Here is a 12,972-nt window from a genome sequence, read left to right on the forward strand (position 1 = left end):
ATGGTCGTCCTCGCTCTTAAAGGCGCTGTATCTATATATATGACTGAAGGGTCCTTCACGTGAGTATGGCACAACCCTCTGCCCACTAGAGGGCAGCACGGCAGCTCCTCCCTCATGAGGCCAGCTGTGAGGCCTGGCAGTGCCACGCTGGGCTGTGTGAACACAACAGAGCTCAATCCTCGCCCAGTTAATTAATCTGGGTGACTGTCCCCTGGCACACACCCCCCCCCCCCCCCCCACCCCAGCACGCCCCCACTGGCACGCTGCAGGCATTTTGGTATGATATGTGGGAGTGCTTGAGAGACAATATTTACATTTCCAAGAGAGGAGAGTCAGCGGCGTGAGACAGCACTCATCCTTCATCGCTTCTCTCCTGGACTTCCCTGGGTGGCTATCGAGGTCCGGAGCCAAGACCCTCGGGAGTGGACATGGGCAGTACATGTGGGCTGCAGCTCATCTCCCATTGGTGGTCCTTAGGCTTGTGGCGCCTCTTGGCTTCTTCCTCTGGCGCCCCCTACTGTTCTGCTGTCTCGGCGCTTGGGCCGTCATGGTGAACGCCACTTGTTTCTCAGAGCCCACCATGTTTCTGTCCCCCTCACCTCCCCATATTATGATCCCCCTGCCACCTCCACTATTCTGTTCTCTGTCACCCAGCAGGGTCTCCCACCCGGACCCCTGAGACGTGACTCGCGTTTTACTCAAACGTAGTTCTGTTCTGAGGAGCCACAGGCAGGCCAGGATGGGGTGGCAGAGACGAGGGGCACTCCCTGGCACCTTTGACATCTCCTAAACCAACCTTGAATATAGCGCCTTTCACAAAGAGCAGTAAATAGGAAAATATGTGCGGTCAACTGTGCAGATAAGTGGACAGGCGTATGTGGATGTCCAGCACATAGTGGGCACGCTATGAACCGCTTATGTAGGGTGGAAACGTGAGAAGAAGGCGCACAGCATGTTTGAGTGGGCAGAGTACATGGCACACGGGGTATACAGAGCCTCGTGGGCACACGTGCAGGGCCTACAGAGTGCCGTGTGCAGAGCGTGTGCATCACATGTCGTGTGTCATGTGGAGGGTCTGTGGTGAGCGTGGTGCGTGGTACACACCGGGCATGACCTGTAGAGGGGGCACCATGCACAAAGTGTCCCCACAGGATACCACGCTGTACCATGCCATGTGTCCGATGAACCCTCTGCACTATGTGGTGTGTATGTGTGGCGCACACGCCCGTCATGTAGAGCACACCCCCGCACCTGTACCCACACATTTCCAGTGTATGTAATGTGTCATCATGGGTGGCACAAGCGGTTTAGCGCATTGGCATAGCATGCAGTTCACTGTACGGGTCGGAATGGCAGGCTGTCACCTGGCTGGCGATGCCCTTTTGTAATGAAGCTCCATTTCTCGTACTTAATGTCACGTCCCGCCGTTAGCTGCGCGGCTCTCACTTTCTGTTATCATTCTTGCTGAGTCAGAAGTTCCTGCCAGCTGCTGATTTCACTTTTCTGGGAAAAATCAACCAAACGGACGGAGCTGAAAGCTCCCAGTTCCTCACTTTTTCCATAACGGTCAGACTGATTTTAGGTCGCACGTCAACACCGCAGTCAGTGGCTGGGTCACTGTGGCAAAGGGCACAAGGAAGAGGGCATGTCAGTGTACCACACAAAGGATGCCAAAGCAGAGAGCATGGGGCAGTGGTGGGCAGCTCCATCAGTCCATATAGTGCCTTCCAGCCTGGTTTTGAAGGAAGTGTTCACATTGTGAGCCCCGCACCTCCAGGCCCATCCTGGGGTTTGTGATTCAGGTGGCATCACCACCCAGTGCCAGTCCCAGTCCATTCCTGCTGTCCTCATTGTGCTTCACTTTTCCCGGATGCTTCTTTCCCCGACATTCAGGATGCCAGATGGACTTCCTTGGTGGCCAACCTTTCCATGTTTTGTTGTCTTCATAAATATTTGGAAGTGATGGCATGAGCTGCGTCATTTGATGCCAGCCTCACACAGTGGGCCTCGCTTGAGATGAGCTGTGGGACTGGAATTCCTGAGTCTGGGAGGCGGGCACCAGTGTGTCACTCAGAAATAGACCTTCATGCCAGTGGGGTCGTATTTAAGGTGCCAACGTGCTCATAGGCTGTAAGACAGATCGGGGGGGCTGCCCGACATCTCCATAACTGGTGCTTCAGAGTCGTGTCTGTTGTCCCCCTGCCTAGTGGGTCGGCCTTCTTTTTCTACCTATGGGACCACCAGTGAGGCGTCTAGTGAGGGGCACTACAATAAGTGCTGTGCTGGAAGGGGGTGATGCCGAGAACATCAGCGGACGGGCCCAAAACACGGGCATCAAGCGCTGACCACATCAAAGTGGATGAAGACCCCCCCAAAAGACTCCCCCCACCCATTTCCGCACTTCTTGAGAAACATCCCAGCAGATGCTTTTAAGGCCTGCGACCTTCAGCCTGGAATGCATTTGCAGCTTAATGAAGAGATGAACTGAAGAAGTGAAGCTCACGGCGGCGGCGGCGGGCGACTGCCTTCATGAAATGTTAAAGCCGTGGTGGGCGCCACTCGGAGTGACAGACCGCCGTGTCACTTTGGCCTTTCTAGCCCTCCCGTGTTTGGCTGCTCCTTGTCTTGTCCCTTGTGTCACAGCTTTGTTTCCCCACTTGTCACTTGTCCCCACTTACAGGGAGCGGATGTGAGGAGCCTCGCCGTTTCTCTCTTGACAGCCACGAGTAATGGAGCCGTTAATAGTGCAGCCCACTCGCGCAGCTCCCCTTACGCGCCGTATGTTGCTTCTCAGGCCTCTCCAGGAATGTCGGCACTGCGCCACCTCAGGCTCCTTCAACGGTCTGAGCTGCTTTTATGTCCGCAGTTCATTCGTCTTTAAGGTCGGAAGAAGAAGCTCCGAGTGTTTGGACCACCGATATGCGACTCTGCAAAGCGCCCCCTCTGGAGACCCCCAGCTCTGCAGGCCCATCAGCTTTCATTCTGCTCAGACACTGGTGGTTTAGCCCTCTCAAGTACAGGTGCCACACTGGCACACCGAGGAGTGACACCCTGTGCCTGGGCCATCTGTCCACTTTCTGATCTCGTGTCTATGGACCCCAGTTACCCTAATATCACACCAATGGGCATTAAGACGTGAGGAGTGTACCCTCTGGCACTCCATCACATGCCCTGTGCTACCCTTCAGTGCCCAACCTATGGGTGGCAGAGCTTCCCCAGCAGCCAAGTGCAGGCATTAACACATTCCTACCACTAGGGGAGGCAAATGCAGATGGGACGAGGCTGAGGAGGGCACTGAACTCATCAAATGCAGAGTGACAGGAAAAGAGTGAGAGAGAGAGTGAGAGAGAGAGAGTGAGTGAGTGAGTGGCAGGGGTAGAGTGAAAGAGTGTGTGTAGGACAGAGAGAGAGAGAGAGAGAGAAAGAGTGAGATATTGAAAGAGTAAGAGAGAGTGAGTTAATAAGAATGAGAGAAACAGAGAGTGAGTGACAGAGTGAAAGGAATAGTGGAGTGTGTGTGAGGGAGTAAAGAAGTGTGAGAGAGAGACAGAGAGTGACAGAGTCAGAGTGTGAGAGTGAAAGAAAGCACACAAGAGTGAGAAAATGAATGTGTGTGTGTGTGAGAGTAAATAAGAGTTAGAGAGAGACAGAGAGAGTGAGAAAGTGGAGGAGAGTGAGACAGTGAAAGAGTAAGATAGAGTGAGAAGAAACAGAGAGTGAGTGACAGAGTGAGTGTGATAGAGTGAAAGAAAGTACAAGAGAGTGAGAGAGTGAATGTGTGTGTGTGTGAGGGATTGAGAGAGAGAGAGTGAGAGAGTAAATAAGAGTGAGAGAGGAGTAGAGAGAGTGAGAGGGAAAGGGAGAGACAGTGATGGGGGCAAATTGTCAAATGCAGGGAGTTTGAAGGACGACTTGGCCCACCTGAAGCCACAGCTGGTATGAGAGCACCTGGGTGAGGTTTTTGACTTGAGTGCCCGCTATGCTGACACTCAGATATTTCAGAGAACAAAATGAAAAACACAAAACCATCAAGTGAGCACCAAACGAGGGAGTGCTGCCCGTCGCCATATGAAATAGCTGGGCACTCAGCTGTTGTCATATAATGCCACAAGGTCACCTGTTTAATCTCCATCTTGACCTCTCTGTGCCATTTGTCAGTGATTGTCGCCACCCACGTGCCAGCATGGGTGATGTGGAGGTCCCTTTGGGCCTGAGTAGGATTTTCTTCAAGTTGTCCTCTTTATGCCATGGATGTGTGGCGCAGGTGAGCTGACGTGTCTACTTTGGCACAGATGATTGATTGACTGAGTGTGCGTGTGTGTGTGTGCCCCCTAAAGGACTGACACCTCACTCAGGGTTGGCTCACAGGAAGAGCACAGGGACTGGACACCCCACACCCCCCAACACCCTCACATGGTGCCTCCTAATGTCCTCAAGCGGCTCTTCTCATTGGCGCCCCCAGCAGGTCCATCTTAAGCAGGCCGGGTGATCACCGCCTGGGCACTCGCTGGCCTCAATGAGTCTGCAGTTCATTTCTGGATGGCCTGGCTGAGCGGGGAGCTAAACGTGGATCCTCTGCACTGAGTGAATCCCATTACTGCTGACGCAGCGCTGGGCTGCTGACCGTGGGTGTCCATTTCCTCAGCTGGACCAACATGCCGATGGAGCTGCTCCCCTCCTCCACCTGACGTCTCTTCTTCTTCAGATCGGCTTTCTCATCTGCTCTCATGTTCAGGTGACCTTAAGAATGGCAGCCCCATGCCAGGGGACTCACTGACTGGTGGCATCCGCAGCTTTAAGTGACTTGAAGAGGAGTGCTGCCACCTACTGGAAGTAGGCCACACACGGGTGCCGGGAAGGTGTCCCTCATAATAAATATTAACAACATGTCAAAAAGTATTTTGGCAGGTGGGCAGAAAGAACTTCACATGCTGGACCATATCCAGGAAGGAAGGAGGATTCAAGATAAAGGGCGGAGACTTTTAAAAGGAAAGAAATAAATCCGAGTGTGACTGGGGCAGCACCTCAGCGATGATGAAGAGCCTGGCAGCAACATTTGTTTCCAGCTGCACTGCTGTTAGAAACGCCGCGTGGCTCTTTGTTGTGCCTCCCATTATTGAGATGAACTCCTGAGAGCGCCACCCACGGAACTTCAACTCCCAGGAGCCAGCGCGAGTGCGCAGGGGCCGACGGGATGAGAATTCGTTCGGCGCCCAGCGGAGAAATGGGCGGGAAGAGCCTCATTAAGTGGAATAAGGGGGACGAAGATATAAAGCGGGGGATTTGTGAACGGTGAATATGATGGCAGGCCTCAGGACATTCGGTATCCTCCTCACCCTAAAGGTGCCATCACCGCAGCGCCTCAACTCGACGTTCACGTGCCGCTGGCTGCTCGTTCGGCGGGCTTTGAGACTGACGGCCACGCTTCTTCAGTCCGTCGCAGCCCGCCTTTTTGTTCTTCGTTTTCCTAACTTCGTGAACACCAAACTGAGCTCCGGCAATTCAAACAAGCCGCCGCGGGGGGCTCGTGTTACCTGATGATGGTCTGTAAAGCTTCGCAAGGCGAGACAGGACTCGGTGAATTTATGTCCGCCTAGCAAGTGACATCTGGAGTGACGCCGAGCCGCAGGCCCACAGCCCAAGGTAGTGTCTTATTATTTCAAGAATTCCTTTTGGTAAAGTGTGGAATGAAAACGGCAAATGTAGAATGAGTGCCAAGTCAGGTGAGCAGTTTCTCATGAAGGAACTTCAATCATTTTACTGTATTTATGGTTTGGTGATTTTCTTCCAAGTACAGAGAGAGAGAGAGAGCCGTTGTGAGCATGCGCCGAGCCCGACTGGGGTTTTTATGTCTTCTGAGGACAAATTCTTCAGTTATAACTTATTGTCTTATGTGTCTTGTGAACTGCAGTTATTAAAATGAGTGCACAATAAAATGCCAGGGGCAGTGCCAAGGAGTAAGACAGCGTAGTGTAGAAATGGCAGCGCGGCGCACGAGCCCCTTCTAAAGGCGGATTTGCACTTGTGTGTAGTCTGAGAGCGCAGCCCCCCAAAGTGTGCTTACACGTCTCTCTCTCTGTCGTTGACGCGGACCCCACGGGGACCCCTATGACTCCGATTCTAACTGCAGATTTCCTGACATGTGTTTCAGTTTGACTTCCGCTGTTCTGACGGAGACGTGAAGCAGATCGAGAATTCAGAAAGCGTCCGTTTATATGTCACCTCATCGCGACGCTCTTATGACATTCAGATGGTGGCGCGAAAAATCTGCTGACGTCAGTCTCGAAGTCCGCGAATGTACGAAAAAGTGGGAAAATGTGCGGGACGAACGAGTCCGCCTACGGAAGAAAAGGAAGCCGTGAAACTCGGGGGCAAGCACTGCCTGCGTTTGGATGGATCGTTCGCTTTTCTTACCAAACACCACCAGGGAGCGCGCAGGCGTGTGCCCGCCTCGAGGTGTGACACCCCACAGGACACAGTCGTGACAAGGTGCCCACTTTCAAAACTTCACTTTGCAATCTTTCACTCGCCACACCATTTCCGGTGTCACCCTCACAAGATCCAAAGACGGCACCATTCGGGGGGCGGCAGTGAGTTGAAGAGCTCTGCGCTTATTTCTAAAGTTTCCTTTTATTCACAACACCACAAGTCCTGGGGGCTCAAAGCCGTCACGGGGAGACTCCACTGGGAATTCTTCGCGGCGCGCGCTCACAACAAGCATCTTGTAGATCATTCAAAAAAATAAAATACAGAAACACATTTGTGAAATTAAAAATCAATCAATCAATCAATCAATCAGCATCTGAGTCCTCACCAGTTCAGCGCATTTCAGATGAACACCAGGGGGCAGCGCTGACCCTTACCATACGGAGGATTATTTGTGCCAACTTTAAATGCCACCCAGCGCGTGTTAGCAGCACGTATATGCGAGTCGGCGGCTCATTCGACCAGACAAGTTTTATTGTGTTGTAATTAATAATCCATCAACCCAACGATCGATTGCTTGTCGCTACGGCCCACGATTTTCCTGCCAGTGGATTAGAAAAGCGCACTGCATTTTAATTCATGTCCACAGGTCGCATGTCGCGACAGCTGCACGTGTATTGCAGGACACACTTTAATTGTGCCAAAGCTAAACGCAGTCAAATGAGCAGTCGGCGTCAGCTGTAAGGTGTCCCTGTGCCACCTTATGAGCACTTTGCTGCTTGTGCCCTTCTTGGAGTTTAAGACGCAGCCTCTTCATCACATCCATGACACGATGTATCGCGAGTGGCTTCTGCTGCTTCTGTTTGTTTGCGTTGCGTGGGCACTTTGTTTACTTCTTTATTTGTTGTTTATTTATTTGTAACTCTTTTGCCCTTTTCGTGTGAAGTGTGTCATAAGTGTGATGGAAATGTTGTTGTTGTTGTTCTAGAGACCCCCACTGGAGCGTCCTGTCAGTGTCACACTGTGTCACAGGTCAGTGACAGAGAAGCCACCGCCAAACTCCCAACTGCACTGCCTCCCCATCAAGCTGCCTCATTCACGTGGGCATTGGCGGGTGTGCCAATGAGAGGGGGGCAAGGACTGCACTTGGTGGCTCCATCTTGAAGTTGGTATGTGTGTGCTGAAAGGTGGGTACGAGCTGGCACTGCTGTGTTCGATGTGATGACCAGGGAGCGAGGGATGTGGGGTCTTCAGTGAGTCCGAAAAGGTAAAGTTGGACCTCATTTGGGCACTTCATTGCCCTCTCTGCATTTCCAAATGGCCAGCCATAGGTGATGTCCTAGTGACACCACTGGCAAGCAGGTGACACCAAGTCTTTTACTGTGTTCTTCTTGGTGTGCCCCTGCCGTGCTGTGCCCATCGAAGCTGGGGTTGTGGGCCCTGCACCCGGTGCTTCACAAACCCGAGGGCGCTGCCATCCCACCAGCTGCTGTGAATTCTGAGACTGTCCTAATTAGATTGGACAGAAAGGGAATAAGGAGGAAGAGGAGGAGGAGGAGGCAACACAAGGACAGAAAATACCAGAAAGAGCCAGCGGGCGATGCTTGTTATTAAAATCTAAACATTGTTTCTTATTGTCTTTGTTAAACAGGAATACTTAATACTTCCAAACAGACCTAATATTCATTGGTGACAATATTTGGTTTTATTTAGTTTTGGATTTTCCGGTGACGTCTTTAATTTTTTTAGCTGTGACAATGGCTGCTATGTGGCTCTCCAAGTCACACGTGATGATGTCGTGCACATGATGGCAGAGTCGGCCTTGCACTTGGCATCAGGATGTGTGTCACCTGCTTGCCAGTGCTGTCACTAGGATATCACCCATGTCACTTCTTGGCTGTTTGCCTGTGGAGTTCCTTCACTTTTTGACTTCTGTTTTTGTGGATTTTTCTTTACCTGAAGGTCACGTGGCTTCTCCATTTTGTTTTTTTCTGGCTCTCCTTCATCTCCCAGTCCATTTCTCTTCCTGTCTGCCAAAGTGGCCATGGAGGACGGGCACACGGCTCTGACTGACTGGCAGGCCTGGCGTGAGCTAAAACCTCAATAACGTGTTCTGGACAGTCCAGCGTGTCGGGCATCAGAACTACTGCGCCACAGCCTTGTGTGAGGACCCCCTCCTTGTGTCACACGATGGCCATCAGCACACACCTGAAATGATCCCGCGCTCATTAAATGATTCAACTCCCAGAATCGTTCACAAATCCAAACCCCATCTTCTGTCTGCCCCCCATCCCGTCTGGGGTCACCACCCTGCGGCTTCTCGCTGTCCCACTGCGCCAGTCCCTCTCACTGAGAAGCCAAATGCTGGAGCCTCCTGTCCTGGCCACCCTTAGAGCTGAGAACGTCACCAGGGTGCCACTGTCCTGTCCCTGCTGTTCCTTGCCATCGGTCACAGGGCTGCGATGAGAGGCCTGACTGAATGCTTGGCACAAACTCAGGGAGTCTTGTCTTTGTGTTTTAGGACCCCCGGGCTTTGACCTCCCAACTCCTCCATAGCTGTCACTGTACCCTCTGATCCTGTGGGGTAAGACGGTAAAAGCTGCCTGCCCACACCTGCCGCCCCCCCATGGTGCTTCATCGCTCATCTTGATTCGTCTTCGTCAGAACTTGTGGCAGCTCCTGCGAGTCACGAGATGGCCGCGTTCTGCTTCTTATTAGATGAGCGCCGGCTTGGGGCGCTTGCTGGCCTTGGACTCGGCTCTGGGGGCTGTGGTCCCGGCCCCCGGCTGCTATTGTTGGAGACGCCGATGTGCTCTCTGCTGAGGTTTACTGGTTTGGTGAGGAACGATTAGGCAAAGCGGCCGCATTCCGAGGATTTCTCTGTGGCTTTTGTCTTAGCAGCCCGTTTCAGGGTAATAAAAGAGGCAATTATCCCAGCTAATGCATCCGACGTGCGTCTGCCTGAGGTTTATTAAGGAATTAAAGAGCCCCCCGGGAGCCCGCCGCTGGCCACATGTGCACCGAGACCCGCCGTCAGGGGGCTCTGTCCTCCCGAGTGCCGCCACTAGGAGGCAGTGCTGCTCCACGCTTGTCTGACATGAGTGTGGGTGGCGGTCCCCCATTGTCACACTCTCTTCATACACCTGGGTGGCCCAGTTGGCCGCCACTTCAGTAAGACTCCTGAAGTTTGTGAGGCTCACCCTGTAAATTCACTCAGCCACTTCCTCAGCCCCCTCAAGTTCCCAGATTTGCCCACTCATGTCCCCCATTGGCCCCAGTCAGCCTGAAGCGGTGTCCCACTGAAGTAAGTCTTGTGTTCTGAGGCCTGCTAATGGTCAGATTTGGGTGTCACCTGGTGTCCCCTAAGCCCCACCCAAGTGCTGCCAGTCCGCTGACCGATCCCAAAGGGATGGCTGAGGCCTGTCATCATGCGGGAGGTTGAGGGATTGGTGCCCCTTCCCACTTTGGCAGGCGAGTTTGTCACTAAGAGCTTCTGAATGACCCTACAAGCATGAGGACTCTAGGAGAGACCCCTGAAGTAAGTGTGCGTCTCTCGTTTTCATTTATTTTCGTAAAGATAGCAGACCCGTCACCAGACTTGTCCAGGAGTTCAGGAAAAAGAAATAGCAAGCAGCTGGGAGTAGCCACCTTATTACGTGAAGAATTCTCAGGAGACCCCACTAGGGGGCACAAGTCTCAGCATTTGTCTCCTGTCTGTTTAGAGCTTAGTGGCCATCACCTGTTGTGGTGCCAGCCTAGAGTGGCTCACTGGCAGGGATCCTTAAACTTGTAATGCTTAGGGACAGACCCCTCATTCTTTTTGCATTCAGTACCCCCAGACAGGATAAATGCCATCTGTATATAGCGCCTTAGAGGCAAACAGATCTGTAGCCCCTTGTGATTGGCTCCTCTTCAGCTGCAGGAACCTCAGCCCAGGACTAGTTGTGACTCCCTCTAGTGGCCCGCTGGAGAAGTGCATGTTAAAACACAACAAGAGAAGGACGAACGCGGGCACTTTGGCACTGGCAGTGGGATACTGCTGCTGGGAGGCTGTGGATTCTCTGGCAGAGGACGAAGGACTCGCCAATCTACCATGACAAGCTAAATGAAGCAGGATGCTGGGGCCAAAGAAGTCGACGCTCCACTTGGCTTCACTGCTTTCATTCCAGTGGAAGGCTGCAGCTGCCATCCATCATCAAGAGCTTCCTGTCAGTCCTGCCACTGACCCAAGGAGCAGCGCCACGAGTTGGTCAGCCAGCGGTGGGCAATGTTAACTAAACAACTGACCACAAACCAAAAGGCTGGCATCGTAAGGGTGGCTAGTGGCGGTGCTCTCTAAAGGCCTCCACACTTTCCCCCAGGTCCTGGGCAGAGGCGGCCACCCCAACAAGCCCTCAATTGGGAACGTGGCGCCCAGGGGGCCGAGGCAGAGCTTGTAATTTTAAACAAATAAGCTGGCGAGCGTTCAGACCGCAGATGAGCAGCTGGGAGCGAAGTGAGCTCCTCGACTTGTTTACACAACATGTGCAGCGAAAAGTGGAGAACCAATGACCTGTGACGGCTGGCAAAGGGCAGCAAAGTCCAGATACAGGCTCACTGGGTGCCCACATCTGTCAGCTGAGTGGCACTTCACGTTCCAAGTGGCCCCACTGTGGGACATCCTGAAGTTTAGGGATTTCTCTCTCAGTCCTGCTCTACTTTACATGCGGTAGCTCCATTCACAGAACTCTTTGTAGAAGACAGAAGGGGACTTCTTGGAATGGTGGTCTCCGTGCGAGCAGCCCCCACGCCAAAGCCGCCTTCGAGAACAGAACTGAGATGGCGCCATCCCAAGGTGCTTCAAACATACGGATATAAAGCCGAGTCATTTACACAGCAGCTGGCATGCAGAGTCCATGGCAGGGCAGAACTGGCAGCTCTGTGGCTTACTGGCCAGTGCCTTCACCACCAGAGCCTAACCTGGCAGCATTTGGCACAAGGCAGGAACTAACCCTGGACAGGATGCCAGTCCATCACAGCACCCACACAGGGCCGGTTTAAAAGGCAGGCAAACAGCAAGCGAGTCTGCTGAGTGGCAATGTTTTACCCTGTGCTGCTATGCCACCCCATTCATACCAGGGAGAAAGTGATTACTCGTTAGAGAACCAAAGAAGAGCAGCTGGAATGCTGTTTAGGTACGGCACTGAAAGGCACTATATAAAAGCCAGGCTGAGCCTCCGGGCACCTCACTTTGACCACCTGAAAGGTGCCTGCTAAAAGCCCAGGCTCTGCCATCTGTCTGCTGTCGTACTCCCTGCCTGCTCCCCCTGGTGGTCCTTTTGTGTAAATCCCCACTGACAGGCTCTGGCACTCCCTGGCTGTGAGGCTGGACAGGACCACTATGGAGACGGGCACTGGTGCCCCTCAACGTCTGTCTTCTTAAGTGTTTGTTTTTCTTCAAGCACAGGCTCCACAATAAGGAGAAGCTGGCACAAGGTTCTTGTGTGTGTGTGTGTGTATAGCGCCTTACACTATTCTGCTGCCCTCTTTATTTTTATTTATTGTTTTTTAATACACGCTTGTCCAGGATGGCATCCTGGCTTCACCTGTCCATTGGATGCCAAAATTTCTCATTGCCAGAGTGTCTCTACTGCCTCTTTGCCCGGATGCCCACTATTAATAAGAAGCAGCTGGGAATTTCACGCCAAGCCCGCCTGCTCCACGTGTCCTGAAAGCTTCCCAGCAGGCGATTGAGCCAGCGGCGGCCATCTGGACGGTCCTGCTCAACAATGGCCCTCTTGTCCTGCGAAGGAAAATTCCATGTCGTCTCCGCTTCAGACTGCTGGAATGCTGGGTTGGAAACCACTAATGAATCAATTGTAGGGAAGCCATGGGAATGCGGCCTGGAACGGCGCGATCCTCCCCGGCGGCTGCATTCCCTGCCTCCGTGTGCGGCGGGGCGAATCGGCTCGTAGGTTACCAGCCAGACACCGGGCACACTGCACAAAACTCCGGCATCGGTGCCACCATCTTCACATTCCCCTCCCTCAGGGTCAGTCCACGTTGTCACCATGCTCGGATTGGTCAAGGAGGGCTTCACTCATCCCATTGGCCGTTGCTTTGGCCTTACCCACCCAAGTTCGTGTGCTCCAGACAGGATGCACCAGGTTATCAATGGGCACCGCCAGCAGGCTGACCGGCAGCTTCCCTACTTTCACTTTGTGTTGCCATCCGGTTGAAATTTTGAGATTTGCGTGACCTGCCAGTCATCACTGTGGGCTCACGCTGTAGTAAGGCGCCTCCATTGGTGGGGTGATTTCAAATTAGCCGAATTTAACAGTGGTGCCCACGTCTGCATGACTCCATCTTCAGAGTTCTAAACCAGGCCCCAAAGGTGGGCACTAAGGTGGTCAGAGAATGTAAGGCCAAGGGGGCACAGGGCAAGGCCAAAAAGAGCAAGCCCAAGGCAGGGTGAGAGGACAAAAGGGGGCACTCTTACTTATGGCACCTTATGTCCCGTGCCCATAATGCCAGCACCTTTGTGATGCCCCTCAACTGGCCACGCTC

This window comes from Erpetoichthys calabaricus, chromosome 17 (assembly GCF_900747795.2).
Source record: "Erpetoichthys calabaricus chromosome 17, fErpCal1.3, whole genome shotgun sequence".
NCBI classification, from domain to species: domain Eukaryota; kingdom Metazoa; phylum Chordata; class Cladistia; order Polypteriformes; family Polypteridae; genus Erpetoichthys; species Erpetoichthys calabaricus.